This window comes from Eucyclogobius newberryi, unplaced genomic scaffold (genome assembly GCF_026437365.1).
Source record: "Eucyclogobius newberryi isolate DKJ021-1_F unplaced genomic scaffold, fEucNew1.0.hap1 SCAF_21, whole genome shotgun sequence".
Lineage (NCBI taxonomy): Eukaryota > Metazoa > Chordata > Actinopteri > Gobiiformes > Gobiidae > Eucyclogobius > Eucyclogobius newberryi.
In genome coordinates this window covers 25,247,422-25,265,626 of record NW_027315846.1, presented here as the reverse complement: position 1 = coordinate 25,265,626, position 18,205 = coordinate 25,247,422, and the positions used below count along the sequence as shown (strand labels likewise).

The following is an 18,205-nucleotide window of genomic DNA, read 5'->3' as shown; positions in this document are numbered from 1 at the left end:
GGTGAAGCAGGCGTAGCTTATATATTTGTTTTGTAGTGTTTACTCAAAAAGCTTTTTAAAATCTTGTTATTGTGTTTGGAGATGACGTCAGATTAGCAGCACTGTCATCTCTGTTTAACTATTGTACGGTGGAAAACTGTCTTTACACTTAAATGTTGAATATTTTACTAATTTCTTTTGCACTGATTTAATGTTTAAGTTTAATACATGAAACAAAAGTTTAACAATTTTCACTTTGTAAAGAACCATGATACATTATGATGTGGAGTTAAAAGGCATAATTCAATTCAATTTTCTCATCCAGATTACACACTTCTTCTCTGCTTTATGTGAGTCTGGGCATCAGTTTTATCTTTCTGAGTTCAGATGGGCCATTGACAAGTGGAATAGCCAATCAGCATGCTTAGTCCAAATCAAAACAGAAATGGCGGTTTCCCTGTACAATTTATGACGATTGAATGAAATAAACACTCCTGATTGCACGGTTCTGTCTGAGTTTGGCTCGAGGTGTGCCGGAGGAAGTGGTGACCAGACTTGCCAGGTATGTTATATCTACAGGACTGATCTTTTTGTTTAGTTTGTTGACACTTTACTATTCCTCTGACCGCCTCTTTAAACCCTTCAGCAACATCTTATTCAGTGTCATCAGGTCAGATTAAAACAGTATTTAATAATGACTAAATAATAAAACATCTGTGGCTGTGATCACATCCATGTGTCTTCTCGGTTGCCTCTGTAGCGTACGAGATGATTTTCTTTTTTCCATTATTGGCAGGAGCATTCATGTGGAAAGCGTCACAGAAATCGTTGTTGATTTATTTGATGTTTGTTAATCATTGACTGAGGTTCAGGAGGTGGACCACGCCTCAACCTCCTCCTCCTCCTCCAGCAGCCACGTCTCCACTCTTTAACCACACCTCTAATTACCCAGAAGCTCTATTTATATAGGTCTATCCCAGCATCTCCACCCTCCCACCTCATGTTTATCATCTTCACCTTAACACATCACCATCTAAGGAGGGGGGGGTTCTGAATCGGCTGATCACCTGAGACGGAGCCCCCATCCTGAGTCTCCACCCAGCCAACTCTCATCGCTCCATCATCGATTCACTATCATCAATAAACCTTCTCTCATATTCCATTGTTGTGGCGCGGTCCTTGCTAGTGACGTGTTGTTTATGAGGGAAACTTGAGTTGCAGGTGAGTTCACGCTTCAGCAGAGGTTTTGAACAGGACTCCGGCGCTACACGGCCCACGATCAAACTGAGCGGAGCGATGGGACAGGAGCGATCCCTTCGGGCGCCGCAGCAGTGGAGTTTGTGCAGCCGTTCCCCTGCACCTGGTCCGAGCGCGTGCTGTGGCTGTGGAGTGTCTTATCTGCAGCCTGGCTCGTGCACATGCTCCGACATCTGCCCACACTCAGCACCAGCAGCACTCAGAGTAATGACCTCAGGATTATCCACCTGGACCAGAACCTCCTGCCGTAAGAACAGTCTCTTGCCCTTACTACTGCTGTTACTCCCAATACTAGATCTATACCTACTGCAACTGTTTTGCACTGCTGATCTTGTTGTATGTTTATTGTTTTTAAATCACTTTTCTTCTACAAATGTTATATTGCATGACCTTATACTTTTTTACTACTATTATTATTATTATTATACATTGTTTTATGTTGCCCCAATTAGTTTGTTCACTGACAATGGCAATTAGACTGATTCTGATTCTTACCACTTTTAGTTACCGTTTTATTTCCATTCTATTACCATGTTATTATTGTGCTATAAAGTAAGATGGATCAAATTGACCTGCTACAATCGACATCACTTATAACCAGTTAAATGTGTGAATGCATGTTGTGAATAATTCAATCATTTGGCTTATTCATTTTATTATAGAAGATGAAAATGCATAAAATTCTGCAACAAGTATCTATCATTGGCAGCGCACCGTGAGTTCACACAACCTCCTCATTCTCGTTATTTAATACACACATTCAGGTTTTAGTTTAGTTTACTCTTAATTTGAAGGGACAATGCACAGAGACATTAAGCTCGTAATTACAAAGATGTTTCGCACCAGATTGTAGCTAAAAAGCTCATTTCCATCTGCAGTCTCTTCACCACATTTGGCCTGAAGAACTACTACTTTTCACTTGATTTTCCTTGACATATCTGCGACCTGCTTGACACGTCCCAGTCCTGCACGTTACGTAAACCCCTGTGAAGGTAGCCCCTCTCGTAATCCTGCTAGCTAAAGTCATTAGTGATGTTTCCATGGGTAAACCCCCCCAAAGGAGCGAGCTTGCTCCTCTTACCCAGAATTCGGCTCCCCAGGCTGGATGATGTCTTTTTCCGCCCTCCCTGAAAATTATAGAAACATAAACATCCTGGGAGGCTAGTGCGAGATTAGTGGTGACGCAGCGGGTTAGCGGTGCCCGGGTCCCCATGGTGAGCAGGGTCAACAGTAGATTTGATGATTGAGACAAAACACACATGGCTGTCATTCAATTCAGTTTATTTAAATGGCAATACACATAAATAAAAGCACAAAAGAGAAATTATGATATCCTGTTAAGCTAGTATTAAAGGCCCGGGAGAAGAGGTGTGTTTTCAATCTGGACTTGAACTGAGCAGGAGGTGGTCAGCTGACCTCAGGACTCTGGTGAGGCAGATCCATAAAGCACACATATTTATACACAATCATAGTTATTGCAATAATAGACATTTGATGAGCAGTTACAGATGTGCACTGTTTGTCATGCACCGTAGCATCATATTCCCACTGTACACTTAAAGGTGCACAATGTAACTTTTCTGGTGAGGGTTCTTCCATCTCCGTGGAGTTATTGCTTTGTCTGAAGTGTTTCTCACTATGGCATTAAAATAGGATTAAACACCTAAACTCTGCCCTTTAGCACATTTCAAATAGAGTTGGTAGAGTGAGGGCGGGGTCTGGAGGCATAAAGAACAGTGTGATTGGTCTGACAGATCAGAACCACTCCTCTTCAAGCACTTCTGCACATGTGGTTAATGTTTACAAAAGTCAGAGACACTTCACACTTCACACATCACTATGACTGTGTTAGACCAGGCTTATTTTAGGTTAATTCATCAACAGAGTCATTAGAGTGACCAATAACATCACGCTAACATTTGAAATGAGGCTAAACACATTATCTGTAAGCGGGATGAAAGTCTTTTGCACTCTTGGTAGAAACACTGAAATGAGGCAGGATTGCTGTAATATGAATGCATGGATGAAATAAAACACAATTCAAGAAATAATGTATATATATGAGTCCTTTAATTGTCTTTCTTCTGACTAAATTCCCTCTCTTCTGCATATGTTTCGTATTTACATGTCCAAAGCTTCTGAACATACATCTGCATTCCAGAGAAAGTGAATTGTTTCAGTGTTGTGCTGTCAGCGGCCTACACACTGGAGCCCCCTTTATTGTGGTTGTTTGGGGGCTGGGGAATTGGCAGACGGTCCCTCCATTTTCCACTGGAACAAGAAGGCTCTGCACACGGACCCTCAGCAGCAGCAGCAGCAGCAGCAGCAGCAGCAGAAGCAGAAGCAGCGGCAGCAGCAGCAGCAGAAGCAGCAGAAGCAGAAGCAGCAGCAGCAGCAGCAGAAGCAGCAGAAGCAGCAGAAGTAGCAGCAGCAGAAGCAGCAGCAGCAGCAGCAGCAGCAGAAGCAGAAGCAGCAGCAGCAGCAGCAGCAGCAGCAGAAGCAGCAGAAGAAGAAGCAGCAGCAGCAGCTTCAGCAGCAGCAGCAGCAGAAGCAGAAGCAGCAGAAGCAGCAGAACAAGCAGCTGCAGAAGCAGCAGCAGAAGCAGCAGAAGCAGCAGAAGCAGCAGCAGCAGCAGAAGCAGCAGAAGCAGCAGAAGCAGCAGAAGCAGCAGCAGCAGCAACAGCAGCAGAAGCAGCAGCAGCAGCAGAAGCAGCAGCAGCAGAAGCAGCAGAAGCAGCAGCAGCAGCAGCAGCAGAAGCAGCAGAAGCAGCAGAAGCAGCAGCAGCAGCAGAAGCAGCAGAAGCAGCAGAAGCAGCAGCAGCAGCAGAAGCAGCAGCAGCAGCAGAAGAAGAAGAAGCAGCAGCAGCAGCAGCAGCAGCTAACGTGCGCTAGCTTTGTTTTGCTAAGCATGTGGGCTCAACAAAGAAAGTTGCCTCTCTAAATGTACCTTTACTTTGGCATCTCATGTTTTAGAACTTTAAGAAAACTAGTTACAAAAAACAAAATAACAGGAATTGACTTTTTTATCCCATCTACTGGCAGCAGAGGGAATTATACGTTTAGATAAATAAAAGCTGGCGTTCCTCCAACATGCTAATGCAGCCACGCAGTTGTAATGAGCATGAGTTGGCCTGAACAATATTATAACATGATTAAAAGCTAAATTTGCACAATATGTGACCCTTTAATGTCTCACTGTGAAACATTCCAAACTAATAACATCTACATAGAAGTGTTGGGCCCAAAACTTGAAAATGGACATAGTGCACCTTTATAAACCCAGAGCATTGTAGTCTATACTTTTCACAAGTATTATTATTTTACATCATTTGAATAACAACCTTGCATTTCAGTCAAATCAAATCAAATCAAATCAATTTATTTTTGTAAGGCCCAAAATCACAACAACAGTTGCCTCTGAGGGCCACAGGGAGAAATGAATCAACAATGTCTGTGGTGGCGATGGAGTCAGACAATGTCTGTGGTGGCGAGGGACGATGTCCCAGGGTCCTCTGTCCTTAGACTCTCCTTCTCGGCCAGGAAAAACTACAAAAAAAAACCTCTTTGGGAAAAAAGCGTAGAAACCTGGAGGAGTTCCAGTGAAGGAGAGATCCGACTCTCACAGACGGACAGACGGACACAAGGGAGACTGGAGCTGGACCCACTCTTCAGGCAGATGAGGGACCGTCGGAGTCGAGCTGGACCCACTCTTCAGGCAGATGAGGGACTGTCGGAGGCGAGCTGGACCCACTCTTCAGGCAGATGAGGGACCGACTGAGGCGAACTGGACCCACTCTTCAGGCAGATGAGGGACCGACTGAGGCGAGCTGGACCCACTCTTCAGGCAGATGAGGGACCGACTGAGGCGAGCTGGACCCACTCTTCAGGCAGATGAGGGACCGACTGAGGCGAACTGGACCCACTCACAGCACAGTCACACCCACAGTCATGACCCAACCTGCAATAATCAAGCTCTATTGTCTCCAATAGCATTATATTAACATTATCCTTCTTTTTGAACCCTATCTCCACATAAATCAAGTATAATAAATGGGCTTTATGCACAGAGCTGTTCTTCTTGTTCCTCTGACTTTGTCCCAATCAACTTGACACTAAGTTTAAACAACTCCATCGTGGAGCAGACAGTGATTTTAATGAGTTTGGAAATTAATACATCCATCATTTTCACATTAATAAAATAAATGTAATCTTCTTTTGAAGTTTAAACAAGCTATTTGGTGGCTCCATGTCAGGTTTTGCCACAGAAATAGAGATTTAATTTAGGTTATGGAAGGTGTAGGTTAATGCTGTAATGCAACGATGTTTGCTGGTTCATTTCTCTTTGGAATGTTTATTAATAGAACAAAAGAAGGAGAATTGACAGAATGAAACCAAGTTGAATGGACTGATCTGGATGTGAACAATGCTGTATTTGATAAACACAGAGGAAGAGTGATGAAGGTTTGGAAAAGCAAACCGGAGAAATACAATGTACAACTTCAATTACTATCACTACTTTGGGTAGATGATACATCAAGGTCTGTATTAAACATTTCCTACTGTGTTGAAACAGTGTCAACATTGTGTTGGTGCACTTTATTGATCCTTCTGGAAGTCTGAAAAGGAACCTCCTCTTATGTAGAGACATTAACACAACACTGGGCACATTTATTCAAAAATGCAAACACTGAATGTGCTCTGATGATCAACAAATACAATAGGTTCTTTAGTGTACATCTTCCAATTTTGCCGATGTGTACCGTGATATTTATGAATCACAATACATCGTGACATCGTTGAACCCCGACACAAGGATCTTTGCTTCATCCCAGTCCATATTTGTGGAGGCCTTTTTACTCCCTCACACCTGGAACGCTTCCTGAGAAAGTCCGACTGCAGAGGGCAGTGTCGTCCTGCCTCTGCACGTCACAGCAACATCATGTGACCGCTCTGAAGAAGACTGCTGCTACTGCTGCAAGTATACCGCTACAACTGCTGTTATTACAACTGTCGTTACTACATTTACCGCTACAACTGCTGTTATTACAACTGTCGTTACTACATTTACCGCTACAACTGCTGTTATTACAACTGTCGTCACTACATTTACCGCTACAACTGCTGTTATTACAACTGTCGTTACTACATTTACCGCTACAACTGCTGTTATTACAACTGTCGTCACTACATTTACCGCTACAACTGCTGTTATTACAACTGTCGTTACTGCATTTACCGCTACAACTGCTGTTATTACAACTGTCGTTACTACATTTACCGCTACAACTGCTGTTATTACAACTGTCGTCACTACATTTACCGCTACAACTGCTGTTATTACAACTGTCGTTACTACATTTACCGCTACAACTGCTGTTATTACAACTGTCGTCACTACATTTACCGCTACAACTGCTGTTATTACAACTGTCGTCACTACATTTACCGCTACAACTGCTGTTATTACAACTGTCGTCACTACATTTACCGCTACAACTGCTGTTATTACAACTGTCGTTACTACATTTACCGCTACAACTGCTGTTATTACAACTGTCGTTACTACATTTACCGCTACAACTGCTGTTATTACAACTGTTGTCACTACATTTACCGCTACAACTGCTGTTATTACAACTGTCGTCACTACATTTACCGCTACAACTGCTGTTATTACAACTGTCGTTACTACATTTACCGCTACAACTGCTGTTATTACAACTGTCGTCACTACATTTACCGCTACAACTGCTGTTATTACATCTGTCGTCACTACATTTACCGCTACAACTGCTGTTATTACAACTGTCGTCACTACATTTACCGCTACAACTGCTGTTATTACAACTGTCGTCACTACATTTACCGCTACAACTGCTGTTATTACAACTGTCGTCACTACATTTACCGCTACAACTGCTGTTATTACAACTGTCGTCACTACATTTACCGCTACAACTGCTGTTATTACAACTGTCGTCACTACATTTACCGCTACAACTGCTGTTATTACAACTGTCGTCACTACATTTACCGCTACAACTGCTGTTATTACATCTGTCGTTACTACATTTACCGCTACAACTGCTGTTATTACAACTGTCGTCACTACATTTACCGCTACAACTGCTGTTATTACAACTGTCGTCACTACATTTACCGCTACAACTGCTGTTATTACAACTGTCGTCACTACATTTACCGCTACAACTGCTGTTATTACAACTGTCGTCACTACATTTACCGCTACAACTGCTGTTATTACAACTGTCGTTACTACATTTACCGCTACAACTGCTGTTATTACAACTGTCGTCACTACATTTACCGCTACAACTGCTGTTATTACATCTGTCGTTACTACATTTACCGCTACAACTGCTGTTATTACAACTGTCGTCACTACATTTACCGCTACAACTGCTGTTATTACAACTGTCGTCACTACATTTACCGCTACAACTGCTGTTATTACAACTGTCGTTACTACATTTACCGCTACAACTGCTGTTATTACAACTGTTGTTACTACATTTACCGCTACAACTGTTGTTATTACAACTGTCGTTACTACATTTACCGCTACAACTGCTGTTATTACAACTGCCGTTACTACATTTACTGCTACAACTGCTGTTATTACAACTGTCGTTACTACATTTACCGCTACAACTGCTGTTATTACAACTGCTGTTACTACATTTACTGCTACAACTGCCGTTACTACATCTGTTGTTACTACATTTACCGCTACAACTGCCGTTACTACATCTGTCGTTACTACATTTACCGCTACAATTGCTGTTACTACAACTGTTGTTACTACATTTACCGCTACAACTGTTGTTACTACATTTACCGCTACAACTGCCGTTACTACATCTGTCGTTACTACATTTACCGCTACAACTGCCATTACTACATCTGTCGTTACTACATTTACCGCTACAACTGCTGTTACTACATCTGCCGTTACTACATTTACCGCTACAACTGCTGTTACTACATCTGCCGTTACTACATTTACCGCTACAACTGCTGTTATTACAACTGTTGTTACTACATTTACCGCTACAACTGCTGTTACTACATCTGCCGTTACTACATTTACTGCTACAACTGCTGTTACTACATCTGTCGTTACTACATTTACCGCTACAACTGCTGTTACTACATCTGTCGTTACTACATTTACTGCTACAACTGCTGTTACTACATCTGTCGTTACTACATTTACCGCTACAACTGCTGTTACTACATCTGTCGTTACTACATTTACCGCTACAACTGCTGTTACTACATCTGTCGTTACTACATTTACTGCTACAACTGCTGTTATTACATCTGCCGTTACCACATATACCGCTACAATTTATTACGAATAAAATTACTGCTGCTACTGTTGTTACTACTTATGATGGTATGTGTTACATGAGTCAGTGACCAACAGGTGGCGCCTCCCCCCTTCCTCTTCTTCCTCTTCAAAAGATTCATCTTCCTTTTAGGTGGGCACTGCCTACAGGTGGCGCTCCGTCTTCTGCTGGGCCAGGTACAGACATTCTAGCTCATTCAGATTTTCATCATAATTAGCGGAGCAAACTCTAATACGTAGACTTTCCTTTTAGCGCCGCAGTGAGACAAAGAGTCCTGGGGTCCGTTGTAACCGCGACACTATGGGCACCTCAACCTGCTGTCTCGCCCTGGGTTATTATTTTGACGGCGCCTAAAGAAACTGTATGTGAATGAACTGTGAAAACGCTGCTGTAAACAGAAGTCCTAACTCAAAAGCATCTGGCAACACAAATCAATGTTAACATGATCAAAATGAGCATATTGCCTCTTTCAATGAAGTGACCTGTGAACCTTATTTTCTTTTATTTGTGATTTTTTTATTGGATGAGGTTTCAGTGGCATTGTTGGTTAATGTACATATACTTTGCTTCCATCACCCAGTTACATACTAGGGCCAGGTCAACTTTTTTTACACAGGTTAGTTATGTTGTCATTTTGTTTAGTCTTACTTTGTTTAGCCTGGTTTAGTTTTGGTTAAGCCACAGGAAAGCAATGGTTTAGTCATCTCACAAGAAAGTTATAAAATACACTCATAAAAAGCACTGATGAAGCTACTCTGATGAGTGGCTGAAAGTATTCACTCTGAAAACGTTTGTTCAGTTGCCATAATTGAACCTTCTTTTGCCCTGAGCCAATAGTTAGATAAGGATGCCAAGAAAAGGAGAGTGAGGAACTCATTGAACTGTTATCTGACCCCCACAAGAAAGAGATAAAAATGACCTGCTACTGTGAACAGAACAACTACTACTACTATGTACGAAAGTATCTTACTCTTGGGTAAAGAAACAACATAATTCACAAATTATGTCGTCTTTTTTGTGATTGTTTTTGAGTGCATACCTCTTGACACAGTAATAGACATGACTGAGAAATGTTCATGGCTTTCAGTCACGTTACTTATTAATAAGTAGGTTAACATTTATTAGCATAGCCCCGCAGTAACATGTACACTAGCATTAGCCAGCTGCTAACTACATGAAATGAACAGCTCAGCCTCAGTCTGGAGTGGTTTCTGTAAGTCCACTGGTCACTCACATTTCAGTTGGTCCAAAGGCATCTTTCCTCTAAACAGATGGCCGGACCATTGCAACAGAGTGGGAGCAGCAGCTCTACTCTAAGCTCCTTCAATCCAGACTGGCCAACATTGTGGAGATTGTACTTTTGATTCTGATAGTGGCTCAGTTGGTACAGAGTGTTGACCTGTTGACCTGACGTTTGGTGGATCAATTCAGAACTCACAAAAATGTGAGCAAATTTGAGCAATATAAGTGTTTGCTTTTCAACATGTCATCAACATTAGCTGGCCACTCTTGACTAATAACTGTAGACACTTTTGGCCCACAAAATACAATCAATAATCCATGAAAACACTTCTACATTATATATATATATATATATATATATATATATATATATATATATATATATATATATATATATATATATATATATATGATCAATATTCTATAATAATTATACAGGGAAATCTATCAATGCTTTATTTAGTCATGTTTCATGACTTTTCATTGGTTGAACAGCATCACATTACTTCTGGCCAACCAAAACAGTTATACGATCAATAACGATTCGAACTAAAAAAAAACAGGTTGTAGAGGTAGCAGTGATGCTAACTTACTCTGGATGACCTGAATGAAATGGGCGATAGTTAGACATGTTTCCTGTGGAATTTATTAGAAGAAAATCCTGTGTCATTTGGATCATTTATGAGACAGACCTGAGCCGCATGAGAGATGGAGAGAGGAGGAGAGGAGGGGAGGAGAGAGGAGGAGAGAGGAGGAGAGGAAGGGAGGAGAGAGGAGGAGAGGAAGGGAGGAGAGAGGAGGAGAGGAGGGGAGGAGAGAGGAGGAGAGGAGGGGAGGAGAGAGGAGGAGAGGAAGGGAGGAGAGAGGAGGAGAGGAGGGGAGGAGAGAGGAGGAGAGGAAGGGAGGAGAGAGGAGGAGAGGAGGGGAGGAGAGCGGAGGAGAGAGGAGGGGAGGAGAGCGGAGGAGAGAGGAGGAGAGGAAGGGAGGAGAGAGGAGGAGAGAGGGGAGGAGAGAGGGGGAGAGAGGGGGAGAGAGGAGAGAGGGGGAGAGAGAGGGAGAGAGAGGAGAGAGGGGGAGAGAGAGGAGAGAGGGGGAGAGAGGGGGAGAGAGAGGAGAGAGGGGGAGAGAGGGGGAGAGAGAGGAGAGAGGGGGAGAGAGGAGAGGAAAGGAGGGGAGAGGAGGAGGAGGGGGGAGAGAGGAGGAGAGGGGGGAGGAGAGAGGGGGAGAGAGAGGAGAGAGGGGGAGAGAGAGGAGAGGAAAGGAGGGGAGAGGAGGAGGAGGGGAGAGAGATGAGGAGAGGGGGAGGAGAGAGGGGGAGAGAGAGGAGAGGAAAGGAGGCGAGGAGAGAGGGGGAGAGAGAGGGGGAGAGAGGGGGAGAAGAGAGAAGAGAGGAGGGGAGAGGAGGAGGAGGGGGGAGAGAGGAGGAGGGGGGAGGAGAGAGAGGGGGAGCCTGTGACACTCCCTGTGACTGGAGCGTAAGAATACTCCGCAAATTGAATTCCTGCCTATTATTCTGAAACCATAAAGTCAACCCTGTTCTTTCTCTTTCATCCGCCGTATAGCAAATCAGCAAAATCATCATGTTCAACAGACTCTGGCTCTTGACACTGATTACACAAACCGGAAGGATCTTTGCTTAACCTACTCAGCGACCAGTTGAGTCCAATGTGGTCCATTCTCATGCAGCAAAGGCTCTTCATCCCCCGCATTCCTGCCACATGCCTCCATTACCACACCTACTGTAGCTGTACATCTTAGACTTTATTCTTTAGGCTTTATTCTTTATTCTTTAAGGCCGTTACAGGCCGGGGCGTCCAAAGCGTACAGTTTACATTCAAAGTCTATGTAAACGCGCATCGAACGCGTCCTGCGTTTTCCGCAGCGCGATTCCTGCGTTTTCGGCGTTGAGCGCGGCACGTCGGGGGCGTTTTGGCGTCGGACGCGCGTCTGAGGTGTCCAATTTGTTCAACGCCGAAATGTTCAGCTTTGTCCATCTTTCTGCGTTGGACGCGGCGCAGCCAATCAGAGATGACGGGAGATGGCGGAGGAGAGTGGATCGGTGGTCGAAGACGTTCTGGACGGCGTGGAGGAGCAGCCTTTTCTGGCTGCACGTGCCCGGAAACGTAAAATAAAAAGTCCCTTACCTCGTCCGAGGGTTCTGGGAATGAGCAGCAGGATGAGGCTGAAGCTATTGATATCCGGGGTGAGAGCAGAGACTGTAAGGTGATCATAAAGCTTGCACAGGATAGTGCATCCTTTAAGGAGTGGAATTCAGTGGCATTGTCAAAGAGCCTAACTGTAGCTGTGGGGGTGATCAAGAGTGCGAGTGTCCTTCGAGATGGCTCGCTGCTGGTCGTGTGCAAGGACGCGGCTCAGCAACGTAAGGCGATTGGAACTAAACGTCTGGGTGGAAAGGACATTCTTGTGTCTGATGCTGAAAGAAACACGGTCAGAGGAGTTATCGTAGGTGTCCCTACGGCGACGTCTATGGATGAAGTTAAGGAGAATTTGACTGGAGTTACGGTGGTGGACGCTAGGCGTTTGAAGGTGACCCGGTTTGGGGTAAGATGTGACAGCTTGTCGGTAATGGTAACACTTGAAGGGAGGTGCCTGCCTAGTAAGGTGTTCATTGGGTACATGTGCTATAGCGTCAGGCCATATGTTCCGCCGCCCCTGCGTTGCTTTAAGTGCCAGCGCTTTGGGCATATTGCAGCGGTCTGTAGAGGGAAGCAAAGATGTGGTAAATGTGCAGGAGACCACGAGTATGGGAAGTGTGACGTGGGTGCAAAACTGAAGTGCTGTAACTGTGGGGAAGAACATAGCTCTGCAGGTTTAGCAAAAGAGCTGCTGAGGTGCAGAAAATAAAGGTCTCTCAAGGTATATCCTATGCAGATGCAGTCAAGAAAGTTTCAAGTAACGAGTTTAGAGTAAATACAGAGAGGGGAGCCAGCGCTGCTCCCAGCCAGGGCGAAATGAGAAAGGCCAGCGTGGCTCCCAAGAAGTGTGAAGGTTTCAAGAGTGGAGGTCCCAAGTGTGCAGGTTCCAGAATTAATGAGAATACCCTGGTTGTGGATAGAGAGGATTTTGTACTCTTTATGGTGGATGTTGTAAACTGTGCTGCTCAGACTCAAAGCAGAACTGAAAGGATCAGGATCATTGCTAAAGCTGCAGGGAGATTCCTTGGAACAAAGGAGCTTGATTGGGCAGATATAGAAAACAGGCTAAAGGCGCTAAATGGGAGTCGGAGTGATGGGGGTCTGCTTGTGGGGAGTCAGAGTGATCAGAGTGACGAGATGGGGGTGGGGGTGGTCTCCTGTCCTCGCCCAGTCTCGTAGACGCCCAGTCTCGTAGACGCACGGCTACCAAGCAGCGACATCAGTGGACATATTAAAGCCTATAGAATGAAGCCTAAAGAATAAAGCTGTACGGTGGAAGCACCGAACGTCAAAGAAGGAGAGGAAGATGAAGAAGAGTCTCCCTGGAATAAAGCCGGTTGGTCTCTGAAACAACAACAACTATTCTAGTCACAAAGACATATCATGACCTCATGGGCTTTGTAACACCAAAGCAATGGAAGGAGTACTTTTACGGACTACGACAGAGTCTGAGGACTACGACAAAGTCTGAGGAATAAAGTCTGGCGGTAATGCAACACTTGGATGCCAACCGCCATAAAACAACAACAACAACAACAACGGACTACGACAGTCTGAGGACTACGAAAAGTCTGAGGAATAAAGTCTGGCGGTAATGCAACAATTGGATGCCAACCGCCATAAAACAACAACAACAACAACAACTGACACAAACCCTGTGACTGGATCGCCAGAACGTTCCGCAGATTGAACTCCCGCCCATTATTCCGAAACCACAAGGCCCTTTCTCTATCATAAGCCTCACAGCGAATCAGCACTTGCTCGACAGTCTCTGGCACCCGACAGTGACCACACAGACCGGTCGGATGTTTGCCTATCCTACTCAGTGACCAATTGAGTCCAGTATGGCCAATCCTCATGCGGGCGAAGGCCCTTTCCTCCCACGCGTTCCTGCCCATAGACCTGCAAGGACCCACACTACCCTGTACGTGATAGAGATGCCGTCCAGTAACACAGTGGCTCCAAAATTCCTGCCAAAGGCCGACCACATGACTCTTGATAACGGGCTTGATTTCAGATTTGCTTAACTCAACCGCCACATAAATTGATAGGGAACGTTTAGCCAGTGAATAAGCCATTTCGTTACCATCCACCCCCACATGCGCAGGAACCCAAATGAAGGAAACCCTCACATCCTTCCTGGACAGGGAGAGTATCAGACAGAAGATGCCATTCAACACATCCTGTCTGCAATCCGATTTCCCAGATTTAATGCTGTTGTAATGCAGAAAGGCTGTCAGAGGCCACCACAATGCCGCAACACTGCAAAGCAGATTCCGCCCATTCCAATGCCAACCGTATCGCTATGAGTTCCGATGTGAAAACAGAAAGGCGATCTGTTAACCTCTTCTTGACCGCCAGCCCCAGGTCAGGCACGAAATAAGCAGCGCCAGTACGCCCACTCTGTACTGTCGGTATAAATAAATACATCATCTGAGTGCCTATCGATGAGCGCCTGAACAACAAACTGCGGTGCCCTCACAGTGACTCCTTCCAGTCTGCTATGCAAGCTAACATCAACAGGAGCCGGGACAAAGCTAAGCGTTCCCTTAGGCGGCCATCAATTGATGTGGCGGTTGAGTTAAGCAAATCTGAAGTCAAGCCCGTTATCAAGAGTCATGTGGTCGGCCTTTGGCAGGAATTTTGGAGCCACTGTGTTACTGGACGGCATCTCTATCACATACAGGGTAGTGTGGGTCCTTGCGGGTCTATGGGCAGGAACGCGTGGGAGGAAAGGGCCTTCGCCCGCATGAGGATTGGCCATACTGGACTCAATTGGTCACTGAGTAGGATAGGCAAGCATCCGACCGGTCTGTGTGGTCGCTGTCGGGTGCCAGAGACTGTCGAGCATGTGCTGATTTGCTGTGAGGCTTATGATAGAGAAAGGGCCGGGTTGGCCTTGTGGTTTCGGAATAATGGGCGGGAGTTCAATCTGCGGAACGTTCTGGCGATCCAGTCACAGGGTTTGTGTCAGGCTGTGGTTGCTTACTTATGTAGCACAGGGCTGGGTAAACGTTTATAGAGGTGGGGGGTGTTGGAGACTGAGCCGAGGATGAGGAGCAAGAGGATGTTCTAACGCGCTTGGACTTCATGGGCCTAGAAACGCCAAAGTGATGGAAGAAGGACTTCTAAAGGATAAAACGACAAAGACGTCCCGTGACCTCATGGGCTTTGTAAAACAACAAAGACGTCCCATGACCTCATGGGCTTTGTACTTCCAAAGCACCGAACGTCAAAGAGGGAGAGGAAGATGAAGAAGAGTCTCCCTGGAATAAAGGCGTTTGTTTCGCTGACACAACAACTATTCTAGTCAAAAAGACATATCGTGACCTCATGGGCTTTGTAACACCAAAGCAATGGAAGGAGTACTTTTACGGACTACGACAGAGTCTGAGGACTACGAAACGTCTGAGGAATAAAGTCTGGCGGTAATGCAACACTCGGATGCCAACCGCCATAAAACAACAACAACAACAACTTCCAAGGAGAGTCCGACCGGCTTTATTCCAGGGCTGACTCTTCTTCATCTTCCTCTCCGTCTTTGACGTTCGATGCTTCCGCCGTACAGCTTCATTCTATAGGCTTTAATATAGAATGAAGCTGGAGAGTCTGAGGACTACCTCGTGCACTTGGATGCCAACTGCCATAAAAAACAACAACGACAACAGTTTGGATATTACGGCAACATAGAGGAACGCCTCGGTCCGTATGACGGGGAAGAAGAAGAGGAAGCGTGACCTGGTCGGTGACGATATGAACAGCGGGGAGGACTCCCCTGGAGCCACTGATCCTGTGCAGCGTAGGGCGTCTTCTTGCTCGTCTATGGAGGGCTCTCTCAGTGAGGAGCAGGGCGGGGGGGTTGCAGATGTCGGGGATGTGAGTTCAGAGTGTAAGGTGTTCATAAAGCTCGCGCAGGATAATGCGTCCTTTAAGGGGTGGGATCCGATGGCGTTGACAAGGAGCCTGACTGTAGCTGTGGGAGTGGTCAAGCATGCGAGTGTCCTTAGGGATGGCTCGCTGCTGGTCGTGTGCAAGGACGTGGCTCAGCAAAGTAAGGCGATTGAAGCTAAGTGTCTGGGGGGGAAGGACATTCTTGTGTCTGATGCTGTAAGAGGCACGGTCAGGGGAGTTATAGTAGGCGTCCCTACGACGACATCTGTGGATGACATAAAGGAGAATTTGACTGGAGCTAAGGTGGTGGATGCTAGGCGGTTGAAGATGACCCGGGATGGGGTAAGGTGTGACAGCCTGTCGATAATGATTAGATTTGAAGGTGGGATCCTGCCTCGTGTGGTGTGCGTTGGGTACATGCGCTATGGCGTACGCCCATATGTTCTGCCGCCCCTGCGTTGCTTCAAGTGCCAGCGCTTTGGGCATATTGCAGCGGTCTGTAGAGGGAAGCAGAAGTGTGGTAAATGTGCAGGAGACCACGAGTATGGGAAGTGTGACGACGGAGCAAAACTCAAGTGCTGTAACTGTGGGGGAGAGCATAGCTCTGCCTACGGGGGATGCGTGTTCAGCAAGAGGGCTGCTGAGGTGCAACAAGTTAGAGCCTCTCAAGGCATATCCTACGCGGATGCGGTCAAGAAGGTGTCTGGTAGTCAGGTGACGGTGGATGCAGTGGGGGCTGCCAGTGCTGCTGGTGTCCTAGGCGACAGGGGAGGGGGCAGCGTTGCCCGCGGCCAGGGGGAGGTCCCCACTGGGATGCCTGTGAGTGTGGCTTCCACGGGCAGAGGCCCTGTGGGTGCGGAGGATGTACTGGTTGTGAAGAGGAAAGATTTCTTCCTCTTTATAGTGGAAGTGATTAACTGTACTGGGCAAACCAAGAAGAGATCCGAAAAGACTAAGATCATCGCTAAGGCTGCAGGGAAGTACTTTGGAGCTGGGGGCCCCGAGTGGACGGAGATAGAGGATGCGCTGCGTGAGGGCGCCCTGCCCCATTCTGGCAGTGGGAGTGGGGGGGCTCCCGATGCGCCGTCAGGTTCCGGGGGCTCATAATGGCGGTGGTTGTCTTGCAATGGAATGCGCGTAGTCTTCGTGCTAATGGCCAGGAATTTAAGCATTTTGTCTCTACCTTGTTGAACAAGCCTCACGTTATGTGCGTGCAGGAGACTTGGTTACGACCTAGGTGGGGTTTTGGGATACAAGGGTATGTGTGTGTTAGGAATGATAGGGTGCAGGGTAGAGGCGGAGGTGTGGCTGTGTTTGTCCGAGATGACCTAAATTACGTTGTTGTCAGTGTGAGTAAAGCGCCGGAGGCCCTGGCGGTGAGGGTCTGGCTGGGTGGTGAAGCTGTTACTGTGGTTAACCTTTATAATCCGTGTGGTGAGTTAACGTTAGAGTCCTTACATAGTATCGGTAAGGATGTTCGGGGAAAGGCCGTGTGGTGTGGGGATTTTAATGCGCATAGCGCTTTGTGGGGCGGTAGTGGTACCGATAGGTATGGGCAGGTGGTAGAGGGTTTTATCAATCAAAGGGAGTTGGTTTGTCTGAATGATGGGGGTGGGACCCGCTATGATATGGGGACCGGTGCAGAAAGTGCAATAGATCTTACACTTGTGTCCAAGGAGTTAGCTGGTGTTTGTAGTTGGGAGGTTCTTGGTAATCTTTCTTTTGGTAGCGATCACTATCTAGTCCGCACCGTGATTGGCTTTGGGAGCTGTGTGGTCAGGGGGACGAGGATCCAGAGGTGGCAGTTGGCAAGGGCGAACTGGGGGGCTTTCCTGAGGAAAGCTGATGATGGTTCTGGGGTTCTGCAGGAAGGAGGATTGACTCAGGTGGATGATCTCAATAGTGCAATTGTCTCGCTCATCACGCAGTCAGCGGTAGGCACGATTCCTAAGAGTGGTGGTAGTGGACATAGGAAGCGGGTGCCGTGGTGGACTGAAGCATGTGGTCATGCTGTTAGGGCGAGAAATGCGGCGTTTCGCCGGCTAAGGGTTGCCCACACTGAGGGTGCCCTCATTGACTACAAGAGGGCCCGCGCTGTTGTGCGGAAAACTGTGAGAACGGCCAAGAGTGCCTATTGGAGGCGGTATTGTTCCAAAATTGGGAGAGAAACGCGTCTCGGGGATGTTTGGGGGATGATTAAGCGGATGCATGGGGTTGAGCGCCGTCATGGGACCCCAGTCCTAATACTGAATGGTGTTGAAGCAGTCAGCGACGTTGACAAAGCTGAACTGTTGGCCAGCACCTTTG

At 46.3% G+C, this 18,205-nt stretch overlaps 1 protein-coding gene across 1 annotated transcript in view; it reads left to right on the top strand.

The window, feature by feature from the left end:
* Positions 1-15,883: 15,883 nt before the first annotated feature.
* The window catches only part of lbh (LBH regulator of WNT signaling pathway), a 472,239-nt gene continuing 469,917 nt past the window's right edge, over positions 15,884-18,205 (top strand). The window contains exon 1 of the mRNA XM_072458000.1: positions 15,884-15,896. The gene's annotated coding sequence lies outside the window, so the exon portion shown is untranslated. The remainder of the gene's footprint in view (positions 15,897-18,205) is intronic.